We start from the raw sequence: 20,305 nt of genomic DNA on the forward strand, positions 1-20,305 counted from the left end.
CAGGCTTGCTGAAATATTGCAGAGGCTTAGGTTTATTCTGTGAGCTTGACACAATTGAAAAAGTACGGAGGAGAGTATTGTCATTGGTTAATGAGCTCAAAGACTCTTCTCTGTTACTTGCTGGTTCTAACCTTGAACGATTTGACATGCATGATGTTGTTTGCGAAGTAGCCATTGCAATTGCTTCTAGGGATCGTGGTTGGCTTGCTTCGGGAAAAGAGGATGTATTTGAAGAGTGGTCAGATAAGGATAGAATGAGAACCTGCAGTCTTGTTAGGTTACAAAATACGAAGGTTAGTGAGCTACTAGGTGAGTCAAAATTTTCAAAACTTTCCTTTTTCTTGGGTAGAGTGTATTCGTCTTTAAAAATTCCAAAAAATATTTTTGTGGGGATGAAAGGACTCAAAGTATAAAATTTTACTTTCCTCCATTGGTTTCTTGGAAACTCTTTGTACATTTAGTTTGGTAGGTTCTGATGTTAGGAGAGTGTAATAACCTAAATTTGCCCGGCCCGAAAAATAATAAACAAAGAAAACAAAACAAAATAATAAAAGTCCTTTTACAGTAGCCCATGTACATAGCCCAATTAGTTTAAAACCCAAATACCCGGTTACACCCAACCCAACACCTAAACACGGCCCAAGGGGGCCCAAATCATTAACAGAAGACAGAAGGCCTAGGGTTTCAGAAACCCTGGGCACCGCAAGCGTCAGACAAAGGATCTTAAATTCACGCCGCAATCGGTGTGCCAATCCCACCACCGGCAGATTCGCATCATCAACGTACGATTGTTGCCCATTCTCTTGTCGTCACCTGCAAAAAGAGAAAGAAACACACAACAAATATGGCAAGGAATCGAACAGGGGAATGCACCAAACTTGTAAACAGAGGCTATAAAAGCCGACTATCTTTACTGTAAACAGGAAGGGGGAATTTTTTTTTGATACATACAAAAATAGATACACGCATATATAGATACAAGAAAGAAATACAAGTGGTTTTTTTGAGAAAGGTGATTTAAACATACATCGCATTCATCATAGTTTATTTTCATTTGTTCAGTGCATATGATTTGTTTTTTTTTTTTACGAAAAACTGTTGGTATTTAGAAGAGAAAAGAGGTTACCTGTGTTTCGCCTGAAAAATTGGAGGCTTTTCACCTTCCAACCGCCGTGGGCGGTGGTGCGTATGGCGCGTGGGCGATGAAGGCCGGAGGCCGGAGCTTGGAGGGTTCTTCACTTCCTCTCCTGCAGAGAATTTTAAGTTTTTTTTTTAAACTAACTGTAAGAAATGAATTTTGGACCGAAATCTGACTTATATAGCATTATAAAAATGGTGTCGTTTTTGCTTAGTTCAATAAGCATTAAAACGGCACCGTTTAAATAAAGGACCCGTGCGTTGACCCGTGACACGGGGAGGATCCGCGTGTTTTTGATAAATGGGAAAATTTCCCAATTGGTCCTTCCGCATTTTCAATATTTATAATTTTATTTTATTTTATTATAATTTGGCCCTGACCTTTTATTCTTGTTTTAATTTAGTTCTAGCTGCTATAATAAGGCCTATTTTGGGAACGACGTCGTTTTGGGATTAGAGACAAATTGCCCAGTGAGTCTCTCGGCTTTAGCGCGTGTTTCAATTTGGTCTAAAATTCTTTTTTATTATTTTAAAATTAACCCTAGAGTTTTATTTTTATTTCATTTTAGTCCTTTTTAAAATTTTTATATAATTTATTTATTTTAAATATTTTATATATTATTTATTTTTACTACAAACATTATTTATATATTTTTATCTATGTATTATTCATATTTTATTAGACATTTATTTATATGCTTTATTATATATTATATTATTTTAATATATATTTTATTCATTATATTATTTTTTATTATATATTATTTTATTTATTTATTATTATGTACAATTTTTTTAAAATTTTTTTAACTATTATTAAATAATATATATATCATTTTTAAATATTTAGTATTTAATATTCTAAAATTTATTGCAAAATTTTGTTCCTATTTAACATATTATTATTTTTATAAATATATATTAAACTATTACATTATATAGTATAATTTTTAAAGAATTATCCTTTATTCTTTATATATTGTTTTAAATTTTTTTATTTGTATTTAATATTATCTTTTCTTTTCTTCTGACTTTTGTTATATATTCCTAATTTATTTATTTTTGTATCAGTTTGCATTTATTTAGTACTATTTTAATATGTTAATTGTATCTTATGAATTACTTATTATTTATTATTTTATATATTTGTGTGGAAATTTATGTTGTTATTTTTAAGTTATATACGCATTAAATATTATTGTATATATTATGTAATTTGTGTTGTTCTATTCATTATTCTCTATGTTGCATTTTGCATGGAATGATAATGTATGTATATTTACGTTATTTACGATTATATATGCATGAAATGTTAATGTATATGGTGTGATTTACGTCATTATTATCATTTTCCATACTATATTTGCATGAAATGTTAAAGTATGTATCAGGTAGCTTAGTTTACTTAATATTGATCTTTTGTAATATGTTAAATACATCATTGCTTTTAAAAATTATATCTCATTTAATCCAAAAGAATTTTAAAAAGAGAGGCAATGTTTTTGGTATTTAGGAATTTGGGAAGTAGTGCCCTAACATGCTGGGTTGCGATTTCCCGTTTGTCTAAATGTTTAAAGTATCATTCTAAATAGATTTCGTAAATCACGAGATGATTTCAATTACGAAAGTTTAAGAATATTGTGTCCAATCATGCTGGATGCGATGTTTGTACTCTTTTGGAGTGAAAGAACCTCGATTTTCAGCAAATTATTATAGTTTTAAAAAGGGATCTTATTTCCAAACTCCTTCAAACTTTTGACATCATGACAGAAAACTAATTTGGTACCAATTTTGGGCATTGTGAGGGTGCTAATCCTTCCTCGCACGTAATCGACTCCTGAACCTATCTTCTCATGTTTTCGTAGACCAAAATATTTTATAAGGTGATCTAATCACACCTAAAAAGGTTGGTGGCGACTCCTGTTTTCAAAAATCTCGCTTTTAAAATGGAGGTTTCGACAGAGAGTTACAAAATTTAGAAATCCATGACCTCCGTAATTTTACTATTAGAGTGCTCCCAAAGGAAATAGGAGAGTTGAGGAGGCTAAAATTGCTAGACTTGAGTGGTTGTTCCAGTCTTGAAGCAATATCACCAAACGTATTGTCAAGTTTATCCAGATTAGAAGAACTCTACTTATATGATAGCTTTAATAGATGGGATTGGGAGGTTGAGGGAAATGAGAATAAACCAAGGAGCAATGTTAGTCTTGTTGAGTTGCAGAATTTGTCTCGTCTGACCACTTTGGAAGTACATGTTACGTTCCTGATGTGCGAGCTATACCCAAACAGAAGTTGTTTTCTGGAAACATGGAAAGGTACAAGATTTCCATTGGAGATGTTAAGTAGCATTGGTCTGAGAGATGGATGGAAACATCAAGATTGCTGAAGCTCACAAGTCCTCATTTGGCCCATGAAATTAAAACGTTATTGAGTAAAACCCGAAGTTTATATCTAGTAGAAGTAGAACATACCATGGAAATGCTTTATGACCCGATTACTGAAGGTTTTCCACATCTAAAGCATCTTGAGGTGTTTAAGGTCTCAGACATCAAATTTGTTATTAACCCTAAGATGTTGGTTTCTTCCTTGGAGTCATCGTCTCTAGCGAATTTGATGAATTTAGAGGCAATATGTGATGGTCAACTCAAAGCTGAATCATTTGGCCGACTCGGATCCGTAACAGTCCACAATTGCGATATGTTGAAAAATTTGTTCTTCTTCTCCATGGCCAAAGGGCTTCGTCAATTTGAAAAAATATCGGTAGACTTGCGAGAACATGAGAGAGTTAATACTAGTGGAAAAAGAAGAGATTGGAGAGGATGATATTTTGGAATTTACTCAACTACGCTCCTTAACCTTGGAATGTCTTCCCACATTCAATAGCATGTGGAATTCCTTTGCTACGTGGCTTTTTGATAAAAAGTATTTAAGCTAATCTTTTTCTTTTTTCATTTGTTTCCTTTTAAATTAGTAATTAATTGGTAAGTGGGAGTAAAACAACAACAATAATTGCTTTATAAATTTTTAAAGTTTATGGCAGTTTTGTCTTTCAAAAAAAAGTTTAAATTTGGATCTTCTCTTGAAAATATAATGTGCATCCAATATATATTACTGAATTATCTAATATCATATTTTTATTAAAAAAATTAAATTTTTTATTAAAAATTACTGGAAATTTAATAGTGTTATTTTTGGATAAATAAATTATATATGAATTTTAAAGTTGTAAATATGTATTATTTCTCAATTTAAGGGTTTAGAGGAACTTATAAATAGTAGTAAAAGTGATATTAAAAAAAATTCAAGTAGAGGGAATTTTTCCATATAAAAAAAAGAGTTGATGGGGTTGTATTTCTTACCTTAATGAAAATTAAGGTAGAGTTGTTGGTATGAAAATCATTCTTACATATTCTTAATGATAATTAATAAAGTATTGTTAATGATGATGCCAAATATGATTTTATTTGTAGGTTTTGTTTCCGGCATTGAAGGAGTTGTATTTGCATTCAGTCAATAAAATTGAAAAAATATGGCATGATGATCGACTTCTTACGGTGTCTCTTGATGTTTTAAGTTTTAACACATTTGGAAGTGTTCGATTACCATAAGCTGAAGTGTGTATTTATGTCATCTATAGTTAAAAGCTTTGTGCATTTGAAAACACTTATTGTTTTTTATTGTGATGAAATGGAAGACATAATAAAAGGAATACTAGGTGGAGAAGAAAGGATTGGCAACAGTGTCGAAACCTCTTTTTAAATTGGGGAAGGTATTTTAAAAACGGGAGTCGCCACCAACCATAAATCATGTTATAAGATATAATAACTTAATATATATTAAAAAAAATAATGTACTAAATAGTAATATTACACATATTTATTTAATAAAAAAACATATGTAGTTAAGGAGTAATAGAATAATGTATATTTTATAATAAAATAAAAGTAATGTAAGGAATAATATATGGTAAAATATAATATATAATAAAATTTATAAATAAAATGTATAATAATGATATAAATAATATAATGATAATATATAAATAAAAATAATATGTACTATTTTATATAACTAGTATTTATAAAAATAGATAATATATAAGGTATTTAAAATAAATTAAATATATAAAAAGGGTTAAAATTGAATTTAATTAAAGAATCTGGGGTTAAATGCAAAATAATAAAAAATTTGGGCCTAATTGAAACACTCACTAAAAGCCGAGGGACTCATTGTGTAATTCGACCCCAATCCTAAAATGACATCGTTCTTCAGAATGGATTTTAAAGACCGTTAGGATTAAATTGAAACAAATATAAAAGATTAGGGCCAAATTAAAATAAAAATAAAATGAAATTATAAAGATTAAAAATGCGAAAGGACCTATTGGGAAATTAGCCCATTTTCCAAAAACACGCGGATCTTCCCCGGGTCTCAGGTCAATGCGCGGATCCTAGCCTTGGAACGACGCCGTTCTAAAGCTTATTTTTTTAAGCAAAACGACGTCATTTATATGAGGCTATAAAAGCCTAGTTTCAGCCAAAAAAAAACATTTTTAAACATATTTAAAAAAAACAGAAGGATTCTCTGAAAGGGGGCCGAGAGCAAACCCTCGGAGCTCTGTTGAGCTTCCATCATTGGGTTCCCACGCGCTCACGCGCCACCGCTGACTTTGCCGAGTACGGTGGTCAGAATACGAATCGTTTCGCCTTTTTCACAGCAAAAAGGTAATCTCTTTTATTTATTTTTTTACAGTATTTTGCATGTATGAAACGTTGATATCTAAGAAAAGAAAAAAGATCACCTTTGTTTTCTGACAAAGTAAAGAAATCGGTAATATTCTTCTGTGCTCTTTTTTATTTCCCTTATTTTTTTCCTTACAGATTAAAAAGAAAGGCTTTTATAGCCCTTTGTAAGTCATTACAGTTTGGGAAAGAAATCTCTGATTTCTTTCCATATTTTGCTTCTCTTTTTCTTCTGTCGTTCTTTCCATTTTTTGCAGGTGACGACGAGAAAATCTGTCAGTGAATTCGCTAACGTTGATTCGCCCGTTGATTGCAGAGTGATACGAGGCCGGAGTCACGGGGTAAGACGAAGAGGCGTGTCTGTTGCGGCGCGAAGCTTCTAGAAACCCTAGGGTTTCTAGATTTAGTTTAGGCACTGGGCCTCGCTAGTTTGGGTCTGGCTCGGGTATTTGGGCTTGGGTGTAACCGGGCTAGTGGGTAGTTTAGGTTAATTGGGTTCTAAGTATTTGGGTATTCTGGTTCAAACCAGTTGGGCTGCAAATGTAACCGGGCTCTTTTGTTTGGGTTATCAGGCTTTTAAGCCTGTTTATTGTAAACAGACATTTTATTATTTTTACTCTAATTCACGGGCTCGGGTAAATTTGTGTTATTACAAACAGCATAAGGGTGTTCCCTCAGCTTGACTCGTTGAAACTCATCAATCTTTCTAATCTCAAAAGATTTTGCCGTGGAGTTAACCCAATAGAATTTCCCTTTTCTAAGACAATTAGAAATAATCAAATGTCCTGTTTTGAGCACATTCCATTTTGATACCACAAGTATTGGAAACACTTCACTTGATCCTAATGTACCTCAGCCACAATATCTCTTCAGTGCAAAGGTATGTTTAATGTTAATGTTTTCTTTTTCTTTCTTTTTTCTTTTTTTACTTTTGTGTATATATAAATATCTCTTATCTTATAAAATAAATTTAGAATATAAGAGAAACTTATAGTTCCAAATGCATTCTATACAAAATAACATAATTTTTTTTTATTTGATTGATCTCAATTAGTATCTTTTCTAATCATAACATTTTATTTTTGTTTTTATGATCAGTTGAATATTGAAAGTTAAAGAATATATATTAGAAAATCTTTTCTCTTAGTTAAATTTATTTTATTCATCTATCTAATATCAATAGGAACCTAATAAATATTGTTTTTCTTTTTGTTAGGATAACATGAATACTTAATTTAATCAAATTTATATATATGCATGTTGATAATTGTTTATTAAAAAAATTTACTTGAATTAAAGTTGATAAATAATGAAACATGTGCATAAAAGTTAGTACTCTGATATTTAATTGAATAATAATATTAATTAAGAAAAAAATAATTTAATAATGATGGATATCAATGGTAATATAGAAATAAGTTTAATTAATTAATATTTTAATTTGATAAAAAGGCGATTAATGATTAAAAATGAAATAGTTAATTTTTAAAATTTATCATACGTTGAGTATTTATATTTTAATGTTTGGTCCTTTTACATTTAGCTTTTTACATCATAAATATTGTAATATTTTAAAGGGGCATTCTAACATTTTAAGGTTAAAAAATTAAATGTTTTTGAAAACATGATGAGATTTATGAGATAAGTGAAAAAGAAACTGTAAAACATGACATACATAGTTGTAGTAAGAAATTGCAAAAATTTCCTATCAACTTAACTTTACTTATTGACACATTCAAATGAATTGTGCATGTAAATTTAGGAGATATCTCTTGTGCTAAAGAAATTGGGTATTTGTTTTAAAAGGGCACAAGAGGTGTTTGAGATTGGAAAATAAGCATTTCCTGAACATGATTGGTGGAAAAATTGGTAAAGAAGTGTTTGAGTAGTAGTGGTGGCATAGAAAACATGGAAAGGCTATGGCCTAACCTACTTGATGAACATTTGTATTCTAAACTAACTTCATTTTCCTTGGAAGATTGTCCTAAGTTGTTGAATATTTTTCCGTTGAGTATGTTGACAAGACTTCAATAGCTTGAGAAATTGAGCATATGGAATTGTGACTCATTAGAAGAAATAATATGTGGATCTCAATCCCCAAAAGTTAACACTAATGCTATGTAATCACTTTCTCCACAACTTATTCAATCAGATGTTACAACTTATTCTGCCAAAATATAGAGAGAATTTATTCTCAACTTTTAAATATATTTTTCATAATAACAATTTTACCGGTTTCTATTAAAGAAAAAAGAATTTTCGTTTTCATCCCAAAAAGAAAACTTTTTCTAGTTTTGTGTTTTTGTTTAATTGATTTGAGCCCACACTCAAAATAGTTCGTGGTACGAGAATAATAGAGAAGACCGTTTGGTTGAAAGTTGGAAAACATCAAGGATTCGATTATCCAAAAACACAGATATGAATTCAGTTAAGGTTTATTGCTATAAATATAACAAACCGAGTTGGTTTTCAAAATTTTTATTTTTCGTTGTGAAAGAAAACCATTTTCAAATCGGATTTTTTCCAATAAACAGTACATCAGACAGGACCCAACCAGAATATATCCTGAATCCATTTACGGATTTATTCACTTGTGATGTTTACAGTGTGACATACTTAAATCTTGAGTGGATGACGAACAATGTATGCGCGACTCATACATTTTGATGTAAGTAAAAGCCTAAGTTCAAATAGATAAAGAATCGAAAGCCAGTGTGTTGGGTGCATGACTTCTGTAGTATGTAGCATCATTTACAATAGTGGAATTCATAGCCCAAAACATGGGTAAATCTCTTGTTCACATTAAATGGTTAACGAAAAGTAAACGTGACCACGAGTCGTTTGTCTTTATGATGAATGACTTGATCACTACTTGATAGTGATTGACTTTTCATGAAGAAAGATGTAACCGGTTACCATGAGATAAAATATGACCACATTTGGAGAACGGATATTCTCCCAAAGAGATCAAGGGTATCCTATGAGGGTAACACACTTATGACATGTAACAACCCGATACCCAGCCTAAAAGTTTAGGCCAGATCCCAGAGTTTACACTGACCACCAAAGTGATCTAAAAGCAATTTACATAAAGAATTATTTAAAACTCACTTCGAACACAATTTGCTAAAAACATACTAAGTCATTTAACAATTTACGCTTTAAAGCAGTAATTCTTGTATAGTTTCAAAATACATCTATTTTGCCAAATGTAATTCGAAATTTTTGTATTAGAAATTGTGCGAAAAATATGTTGTTCAAAATCAAAATCACGTAGTTTAACGAAAAGTTCAAACCTTAACCCATACCACAGTTTATATAATCTCTTTACAAATAATCTTAAAACCAACCGTATAAACTTATGAAAGTTTTAACTAAACCGAATCAAACCAAACTTTCTAAGACCTCTGGCTACCAAGTCCAGCTTCTAACACAAAATTTACTTGAAAGAGAGGAAAATAAGGGATGAGCTACACGAGCTCAGAGTGAGTCCGAAATTAAAAACAAAAGCAATAGACAGAGTATTCAGACGAATATTGATATGTGCACACAAACAGTGAACGAACAATAAAAAGTATCAGTACTCAATCTTACAAGTAATTTCCAGTAATCATACACACATATCATAATGGTATATTTCACACGTCAGACTATTCACGTTAATTCGCAACTATCCCAACCATCAGACAGATAAACACATACCGAATATAAGATATATGTAACAGGTTAAAAACTCACTTGATCAACCAAACACCTTTTCATCCACCCTGTACACCACATAAAGGCTACAGAAGGCCTGTCCACCTTGCACACCACATAGAACCATTAAAGGTTCATCCACCCTACACACCACATATAGTGGAACTAAGCCACTCGAGTGAAAGTATACAACTGAGTTGGTAAACGGTCAGTATAGTACGGTATACCGCTATACAAAAGCATTATAGTTAAAACTGCCCAAATTAATCTTCCTTCTCTTCGCAACCAAAACCCCAATTTTATGCAAATGTATGAATGCACACCAAACAGTAACAGTCTCATAGATATAGAAGCTCATATTCAGTCTGTCAATTTCAGAATCGGTTTTACTTGTTTAACGGTTAATATGTAACGACGGCATAAATACCTCAACTCATTTATCACATCATCTAAACACATGAATAACTAATTAGTTTAAATCATGTAATTGCAAACACACACTCGAATCTAAGCGGAAAACAGAGTCCTAACACATTTACAGAGGCCCCAACAAACATTAGACTACATAGGAACTAAGACAGGTCAAAATACAACACAGAACAAAAATCTGCGAAACAGGTCTACACGGCCGTGTAAAGGTTTACACGCCCGTGTGACTGAGTTACATGGCCGTGTGAATAGCCCGTGTAACTCAGTATCCATAATTTCCAAAATAAGGTGTAGAGCAGACACGGCTATGTGTCCCAGGCTCACGCCTATGTGAAAATCAACAAAAATCCTTAAATCATAGCCACACAGTTGTGAGGCACCAAAATCATCCAAAAACCCTAATTCCCAAAGTCACACAGCTGTGTGAACACCTCATGTACGGCACATGCCCGTGTGGTCACGAAACCACACCAAAACAGGCTGAAAACCGTATTTTTGGGAACGAAACAGACCTCAACCTTTGTCAAATCATGGATATACCAAAACATATAGTATTTCATATAGTTCATTAGCAACACAATACTTCGATTAATCAATTCCAGAAACACACCTGATTTCGTGATCTAAACCACCCAAAACGATCGAAATGTCACCACCCACCAAATTGATACCTCAATTCCATAAACATGCTAATCTATAAGAAATTGACTAAATAATTCGAAAGCAATAACAAAATAAATTAGTCAACGAACCCAAAGGATGTCATTTACCCAATACAACACTCAAAGGATCAAGAAACGACTTGAGAAGAAGTAACTAGCGGCAACAATTTTGAAACCCCAAAGAAAGAAAAAAACAAATCAAAGAATATAAAAGAAAGAAAACTTAAAATAAAGCAAAAGAGAATGTTGAGACAAAGGAATGTGGGAGAGGGAGAACATGAAAAAGTTTTTGGCCTATTTCGAAAAAACAAAATAATATTAAAAAAATTAAATAAGTATTTTAAAACTTAAAAACAAATCTAAATTAAAAAAATAATTCTTCAAAACACACATGAGGATTCAAACCTAGAATCCAGAGGCAAACTAACACATCCAACCATCAAACCAGCAAGCTCATTCTGATATTAAAACGTGACAACAAACCCCTTTGCTCAACCTACTTACTAACCCTTACTTCATACCTCAAAACTTCTAACCCCAAATTCCTGGATGTTACATGACAAGATCATTGGTTGAGCACTGAGTAGTTACTTTCAAAATGGTATGTTGTTAGGGAGAGCTCAGTCACGATACTATAGTGGAATGACTTCATGACTAAATAAGTTTATAATTCATGGTAAGAGAATAACAAAGAAGATTGTTTGGTTGAAAGCCAAAAACAATGAATATCTGCTAAGCCGAAAACACTAATATGAATTTAGTTAGAGTTTATTACTATAAATATCACAAACTGAGTCGATTTTCAAAATTTTAATTTTTCGCTGTGCAAAAAACCATTTTGAAACCTATTTGAGTACTAAATATTTAGTTTGAGTACAAAAAATATTGACTACCAAAATATTAGGCAAGAGTAAAACATAATTATGTTGACTACCAAAAATATTAAGTTTGAGTAAAAATAATAATATCTCAAATTGAGCTCACCAATCCAAAGCATATTTCAATTTGTTTGGGCTTTGAAGATATTCATGAAGAAATCGTCTTCTAAAATTTCATTTCAAATTATTTGTGATAAAAAGAAATTCAATGAAATAAATAGCAAGAGAATTAAAGTACCATCATAAATTTACCGAGTAAAATGTGAAATGAAGAAAACGTTACTAAAAAAATCAAATGCAGGGATGTGTAGGGGTGTGCATAATTTGGGTAAAATCGAACAAATTCGATTAACCGACCGAATTCAGTTAATTGGTCTGTTAATCGAATTAATTCGATCGGGGGTCGATTAATAAATTTTTTGAGTTTTTGGTTAACAGCTAAATTGGTTCGAAATCGGTCGGTTAACCAAATATTTTTGGTTGAACTGAAAAATTAATAAATAAAATTATAATATATAAATAGGCCCACCGGAAGTAAAAGTAAAAGTAAAACAGCAAGTAAAAAAAAAGGTGGGAAGTTGCAATGAAAGTAAGTTGGAAATGTGAATAAGATAATTTCATTTTTAGTCCCTAATTTTTAAGCCATCTGCAAGTTGGTTCTTAAACCTTAACTATAAATAGGCTTAACCATTTCACTTCCAAACCATCCCGAATCATTTTCTCTCAAGCCATTCTACTACTAGAGAGTTTTAGAGAGTTTTTTAAATAGTTGTTTCTTATTTTTATTAAGAGAGAGTTTTTCATTGTTTTCTCCTTGTTAAATTGAGAGAAATTGTAATTTTCTAATTTTCTCATAGTGGAATTCTTCTATCTTTGTCCATGGTTTTTTAAAACTAAGAGATTTATGATGAAATCCAAGCATCATACCCTTAGAATAACTAGATTCCTTACTTCAAGGATAGATGCTGTGACAATAGTGTTTCCACCACCATCTATTTGTAATTCAGTTAATTCGATTAATTCGGTTAATTTCATACTTATTTTAACCAAAAATAAAAACATATAATTTTCGGTTAATTCGGTTAACCGAAGAGTCCCCAGAATCAGCAACACTGACATAAGCCAAGTATGCCTCACGCCCCTTCCTTTCTAACTTCTCCATCACTAATGCAGATACCACATTAGTCAAATAATCTCGTCATTCCCCAATCACGACCACCTCAATATCCTCCTCGGTTCTTAGAACAATCCTCTTTGCAGCGCAATCCAGACTCACTCGGTGTTTGACTAACCAGTCCATACCAAAATCAGGTCGAACTTCCCAAATGGAAGCTCCATCAGATCAGCCAGAAATACAGTCCGTTGGACCTCTAATAGTACGTCTCTAAATAGTTTATTAACTCCAACAGACTGCCCCAACGGTCGTACTAGTTACATAAGAATGTTTAGAGCCTATTTCTATCAATTCTAAGTAAGGTACATTAAAAATTAGGAACGTACCCGTGATGACGTCTAGAGCATCTCGGTCCTTACGACAACATGCAGTATAAACCAACGCGGGCTGCCTCACCTCAGTCGATCCAGCACCTCTACCCGGTGCTTTCCGCCCTTAGCCCATGCCGTTACTACCTTTAGCCTGACCTCAGCCCCTATGTGGCTGTTGAACTACCCTCGGCGGCTGTGTAGTCTCATTAGTCGGAGCTTGCATCTGATTAGTTCTTAATGGACAGTTCTTAACACTATGCTCAGTAGACTCACATCTAAGACAGGCTCCAGTAGACCTCCAACACTCGCCCGGATGGTGTCTATTATAGAGCTGACAAATCGCCACCCCAGCAGGTGCAACAATAGGCCCAACTCTCATGGGTCCATCAGATCTGGCCTTTTTTCCTAGGCCTCATCCCAGAATTCAAAGGCTCTGCATCCCTCTTAGCCTTCCCTCTGTCACGGTTCTGGCACTCAGCGTTCTTAACCTCCTCAATAATCTTGGCATTCTCGACCAACACAGCAAACTCACGCTCCCTTTGCGGAGTTATCAGGATCCTCAAGTTATCCTTAAGGTTGTCCTCAAAACAGACATAGCGCTCATACTCTGTCGCCACCATGCCTTGCGCATAATGGCTCAGCCTTAGAAATTTAGCCTCATACTCGGCCACTGAATGATCTTTCTGAGTAAGATTCAGGAACTCACTATAGTAGCCCATTTCTGCCCGGGCCTTAAAACCAAAAAAAAATAAATGTTTATTTATTACAGTCCTTTTACAAAACCCAAAATACAAACCCACTAACCACTGCCCAAAAATTAAAACCCAAAATCAAACCCAAAAATTCTACCCGTGAACTATAACCCAAATACCTGTTGCACCCAGACCCAAAACATACAAGGCCCAAGAGGCCCAAATTGTTAAATGAATACAGAAAGGCCTAGGGTTTCAGAAACCCTAGACGCCGCAAACGGAAGGTTCCAAAAGCTAAACGCCGCAATCAATGCGTCGGTTCGTCTCGCGTCGCTCCAGCTACCCACCATCAGCACCGTGATTCCAGGCCATGATTCCAGGCTTTGAATCATGCCGTGGTCTACGCCCGAGTCAACGCCGGTTTTCATTGTCGCTAAATCTCCTCGATCACCTGTAAAAAATGGAAAGAAGCGATAGAGACGAAACAAATATGACAGGAAATAACTTTAAAACGTGTAAAATACTAAGTACAGTGGCTATAAAAGCCTGAATCAAAACAATGTAAAGGACGATTTTTCGATAAAAAATACACATATACAATAAAAGATCAGCGTTTTATCAAAGAGACAGAGGTGATATATCTTTACTTTTATGTTTTTTTCTCTAAAATAACATGCAAGTATTATTAAAATAAGTCAGGATAGAGTTTTACCGTTGAAATCATGTTGTGGCATCGAGACTTTTCGAATTCTGGCCGCCGTACATGGTGGCGTTGACAGTGGCGCGTGGGCGCGTAGGCGCTGAGAACGGAGGCTCGACAGAGCCCGAAGCCGGCCCCAGATCCTCTTTCAGAGGATTTATTTCCTTTTTTTTCAAAACCGGGCAAAAATGATTTTAAAACTGAAACCGGGGCTTATATAACCTTAAAAAAACGGTGTCGTTTTGCTTAATTCAATAAGCACTAAAACGGCACCGTATTAGGTAGAGGATCCGCGTGTGGACTCGATTACTCGGGGAGGATCCGCGTGTTTTTGTAAATTGGGATAATTTCCCAATTGGTCCTTCCTTTTTTTATATTTTTAATTTCATTTTATTTTATTTTTAATTTAACCCTAATATTTTAATTTTGATTCAATTTGGTCCTCACAGTGGCTTTAAAACCGAGTTCATGGAAACAGTGTCGTTTTGAGATTAGGGCTAAATTGCCCAGTGAGTCCCTTTGGTTTAGCGAGTCTTTTAATTTGGCCGAAAATTTTAAATTTATTTATAATTAACCCTAAGATTTTAAAATTAAATTAAATTTAAGTTTTGTTATATAAATTCAATATATTTTAAATATTATATATTCTTTATATTAATTTATTTATATTATTTATAAATTTTAGTATATGTTATTTTTATTATATGTTATTTGTTCCATTTATATTTTATTATATATTTTTATATTATATATATTAATTATTTTATTATATTTTTTTATGTAAATTTACTTAATATATAATTCTTATTATTTTATATTTCATTTATTATATATTTTATATCATTATATATGTATTTTGGTTTACAAATTTATTATATTTTATAAATTTTATCATATTTTCTAACATTACCTTTATTTTATTATAAATTAGGTATTATTTTATTATTCATTAAATGTCTAAAATTTTAAATATTTTAAAAATTATTATTAAATAATAGTATGTATACATTATCCTTATAATATTTATTGTATTACTCATGTTTCATTATATTTTATTTATATATATTTTATTACATATCATATTGTAATCGCCCATTTTTGCCTAGCCCATTTCAGTATTTAAAATAATAAACCCCCAAAAAATAAAAATAAAATAAAGTCCAAGTCCAGTACAAAATTACAAACATATAATTTGGCCCAATCGAAATGGCCCATTACTTGAAAAGATTTAAGGTCCATCTATAAGCTTGACTCATATGGAAATATAATCTTGAAGGATATACAATCTTAGATATGATATGCAATCTTGAAGATATGATCTTGTAATCTTGGAGATTTAATTTGTAGATATCCTTTAATCTTAACCGTTGATGTAATTGATCTGTACCGTTGGATTTGGGGAGGCTCAACTATAAATAGGGGCCTCTCCCTTCATTGTAAATCACTGGAGTTTTGGGAAGCAATAAGAATTCTTGAGAGCATTCACTCAAATTTCTCTCCCCCTTACGTTCTTAGTCTTTGTGGTTTGTTCTTATTTTATTCTTCGTCTATCTTAGTTTTTCAACCTTTTTTTATTTTAATTTCTTCATTTTTCAAATATGAATATTTATTCCTATCCTTTATACATTTGATTATGTATTTTATATATTATAATATTTAACCTTTTTATATAGTTTATTTTCAAATATATATTTTCTATTATGATATCCTCAAATTTGAGCATTCACTCAAATTTCTCTCCCTCTTATGTTCTTATTTCCTACGGTTTGTTTTTATCTTATTCTTTGTTCATCTTCGTTTTTCACCCCTTTTTATTTTGATTTAATCCATGTTTCCCTGATTTTTTTTATATATTTTAATTTTTTAATAATTTTAGTATCATATCAAACTATTTCATTTTTAATAGTTTTTTTTAGTATTACTCTTAGTAAATTATTTTTTAAAATTTTACTCAAATCATTATTTTAAAAAATATATTTCATTTAATTGTCATATTTTATCCAAAAGTTTTTCTAAAATGAGGCAATGTTTTTCGTATTTAGGAATTCGAGAAATAGTGCCCTAACATGCTGGGTTGCGATTTCCCGTTCGTCTAAATGCCTAAAGCATCCTTCTAAATAGATTTTGTAAATCACGAGATGATTTCGGTTACGTCAGTTTAAGAATATCGTGTCCTATCATGTTGGATGTGATGTTTGTATTCTTTCGGAGCTAAGGAATTTCGATTTTTCAACTTAAATAATTCCGGTTTTAAAAAAGGGATCTTATTTTTAAATCCTTTCAAATTTTAGACATTAAGACAGAAATCTATTTAATTTGGTACCAATTTTGGGCGTTGCGAGGGTGTTAATCCTTCCTCGTACGTAACTGGCTCCCGAACCTGTTTTATTAAATTTCGTAGACCAAAACGTTTTATAAGGTGATCCAATCACACCTAAAAAAGGTTGGTGGCGATTCCCGTTTTCATTTTTCTTAAAGTCAATTCCCATTTTACAAAACTCGATTTAAAAATGGTTTCGACAGCTTGATGACTCCACTGGGGAACAATAAGAGAGTCAAGCCGTAAAATTGATTGATTTCTGTCCTTTATCGAAATTTGAAAACTCGATTTGAAAACTATGATTTTTTTTTTATGTTTGCTGCATATGTTTGTTATTTTTCTCGCACACATTGCATTTGCATGACCGTTGTGGTCGCACCCTTAAGTGGGAGTGAGAAGCTAAGCTTTCGTGAGGTTTTCACCTCCGCATGAGTTAGTGGATTACTTCCGGGATATATCTGTACCTATGTCTTCGTGAGATTTTCATCTCCGCATGGTCATAGGGAAATGTATCCTCCTAAACCGAACTTGGTCCATATGAGCCTATAATGGGTGAGGATCGAGGAATCTGCTGGTTTAGGTACCCTTGCTTTAGAATCAAACTCAGATAGTGAACTTTAAAGAGCTTACCCTAGCGAAGATAGTGATAGCCTTTAGTAAGCTACCCTTGTAAGTTCTTGATTATCATTTTCTTTATATATGATACTGACTTTTTTTTATTTTGCTGTCATTGCATGTCATTTGGCATTTAAAGGTGTCGATTCACGGCTCGATTTCTAGATTAAAAAGTTTTGTAATGAGGAACGAATACCTTAATAAAGTGGAAGTCAATGCTTCTGTTTGTACCTGGTCAGAGAAAACCCAGTTAGAGAAAGGAGATAGTGTCACCAAGGGGTATACGTCAGAGTTTTGGGACTTCACTCGTATCAGTTCAACATAGAATATTTTCAGGAGATGAAGGACATTTAGGCCCAATGGGATGACGAGGCTAGACAACTTTTCTTTCAGACTTATGGAGATCTTTTTTATTTGCTAGACATTAAGGTAGATAAGCATCTGTTTCGAGCTATGGCACAGTTCTGGAACCCTGCTTATAGTTGCTTTACATTTGGAGAGGTAGATGTAGTGCCTACTTTGGAGGAGTATACAACCTTGCTTCGTTGTCCGAGAATTCAAGGTAACAAAGCTTATGTTAGGCCTGCTAGTCTCTCAATTTTCGTGAGGAAATTAGTGATAATCACAGGGATGAGTGAGCAATGGGTTGTAGCTCGAGTGCAGCAAAAGGGCAATAGTAAGTGCATTCCGTGGGCCATTTTGAGGGATCTGATATTGACAAACCCAGATATGAAGAAGAAGGTCAACGTTTTGGCCTTAAGTATTTACGGCTTCGTGATTTTCCCGAAGGCGATAAGGCACATAGATGAGGCAGTCGCAGATTTGTTTGATCGTATTGGTAAACAGAACTCATCGGTGCTAGCAATCCTAGCTGAGACGTTTAGATCCTTGAAGTACATGTCGGAGAGCCGGTGAAGTAGATTCATTGGATGCGCACAGTTGTTGTTAGTATGGTTCCATAGTCACTTTTGGAAGCTTGAGAAGGTTCCTTGCCGAGTGTTCTTTAAGGGTTATTCCCCCTTAAAGGAAGCAGCAACTACACCGAGGAGAGATGATATTACAGAAGAAAGGTGGATGTATATTCTTCAAAATCTTTGAGAGGAGGAAGTTTTGTGGAAAGCACATTGGATGACTTCTAATGAAATCCTTTATCGCTGCGACAGTTTTGATTGGGTACCTCTTTCTGGGATTTGGGGAGTCGTTGGCTATGCACCGTTACTCGTCCTAAAGTGATATAAAGTGGGGCGGTTCAGATAAAGGTCAAGAGTTAGCTTTGTTATTAGATAGGGTTAAGACTCTGGGCTTACGAGCGAAAGCGTATTTGTAATCCGTTTTATGAAAGGACTTTTGTTCCTTAAATAACATTTTCTAAAATGAAATTGAATCGAGATCGATACCTTTTTTCATTAATACATTTGCATTACATTACATCGAAGAAAAGAAGGTGTTGATTCGAAATTCGATTCCTAAATAAAATAGTTTCTCATAAGGAAACGAATTTCTTGATAAAGTGGATTATAGTGCGGTCGTCTGAATATAGTCCAAATAAACACGACGAGAGAAACCTGATAGTCCATAGAGGAATACATGATGTAATTGCCAGAGACTCAAGCCAACAAAGGTTATCCAAGAGCATGACGAAAGAAAGCCAGAAGCCCACGAAGGAATACATGACTTGATTTAATTGCCAACGAAGATTATCTAAGAGCCGGCACTTTTTGATGAGTATCATGGAGATAAGCGAGCAGGAGATCGAAGCTCAGATTAAGTAGCAAGGAGCTAGAAAAGGCATCTTTTAGAGAATTTACAGGATTCGACCATGAAGAAGAGATCAGCATTTACTTGGACTATGAAGGGCAAGACTACATATATAATCTATTTTCATGTAAAGAAATCTGTTTTCTAGAAAAGTTATTCTAATGGAATTGAATTCAAGATCAACATCTCCTTTTCTTTTGCATTCATGCATTTGCATTGCATCACATCACATGCATTTAAATCCATAAAAAGACCCTAATTAAGGTTAAAAAGAGAAAGAAAGAGAGAAGAGGGTCACGACTGAGCGAAAAGAAGATGCTCCCTTACATATCCTAGACTTTTGTATCAGGAGGGATAGCTTACCCGAAGAAGGGGGTGTTTGGAAATGAAAATCATCCCATCAATGTCATACATGAGGAAGGGACTGAACAAAGAAACCTTGAGGGCGTTCGCCCTTACGAACCGGGAAGTTCTTTAAACAATTAGACTGTAGAAGAACTTCCTGTAATCTTTAGGAATTTTACGGAGTAATATTCAGAACACTCTTGTTGCTCTAAAGCCTAGGAGTAATGAAATTTCTTTTGAGAAGTGGGCTCATGTTCAGACATTTTTATTTTCAATAAAACATACTTTTATTATTTATCCGAGTAAATATTCTTCCATTCTGATTCTTTTGACCTTTGACATTCTTTATAAATTTTCATTTCATGTAAATAGTCATTCTTGAATTCATTTATTCCTTGTATATTCTTTTGTGTGCCTATCATAGATCCCTAGATATCAATGACACGAGCAATGATACTACAGATTCAGAGTTCCTTTTGAGTTCGATATGTGTTTAGAGGAATCTCAGTACTTTGAAGGTGACAGAAATTGTGACTTGTTTCTGAATTTGTTGAAAATGGTTTTTACCCCATGAAGTGGTGGTAAGAAATATAGCCTTAGAGGAAGGAAAGATTGTGAAATTGGAATTAGCTGAGGATACAAAACAAGACCTTATTGAGACTATTATGGGAATTCAAAAATGTGGTCCAAAGATGCATGCAGGAGGATTTGTAATTGCCAGGATAAACATGAGGTTTTGGGGCACTGTTGGTCTACCATGGAAAAGGATCGCATCAGTTGTACAATGAATGCCAAATTTAAAGGAGTCAAGACTTATGGGGCATGTATGTTATGGGTCCGAGC

The 20,305-nt window shown here is 33.2% G+C and overlaps 2 long non-coding RNA genes across 2 annotated transcripts; one reads left to right on the forward strand and one right to left on the reverse strand.

The window, feature by feature from the left end:
- Positions 1–408: 408 nt before the first annotated feature.
- On the reverse strand, positions 409–1,355 carry LOC107892042 (uncharacterized). The gene is made up of 2 exons (XR_001682420.2): positions 1,127–1,355; positions 409–813 (listed from the first exon to the last, which is right to left on the reverse strand). It is a non-coding gene; the product is annotated as an uncharacterized lncRNA (long non-coding RNA).
- Positions 1,356–5,692: 4,337 nt separating this feature from the next.
- Positions 5,693–6,519, forward strand: LOC121209928 (uncharacterized). Its single transcript, XR_005905135.1, has 2 exons — positions 5,693–5,861; positions 6,196–6,519. It is a non-coding gene; the product is annotated as an uncharacterized lncRNA (long non-coding RNA).
- The last annotated feature ends 13,786 nt before the right edge of the window (positions 6,520–20,305 follow it).

The sequence above is a fragment of the Gossypium hirsutum genome, chromosome A11 (genome assembly GCF_007990345.1).
Source record: "Gossypium hirsutum isolate 1008001.06 chromosome A11, Gossypium_hirsutum_v2.1, whole genome shotgun sequence".
Taxonomy (NCBI): domain Eukaryota; kingdom Viridiplantae; phylum Streptophyta; class Magnoliopsida; order Malvales; family Malvaceae; genus Gossypium; species Gossypium hirsutum.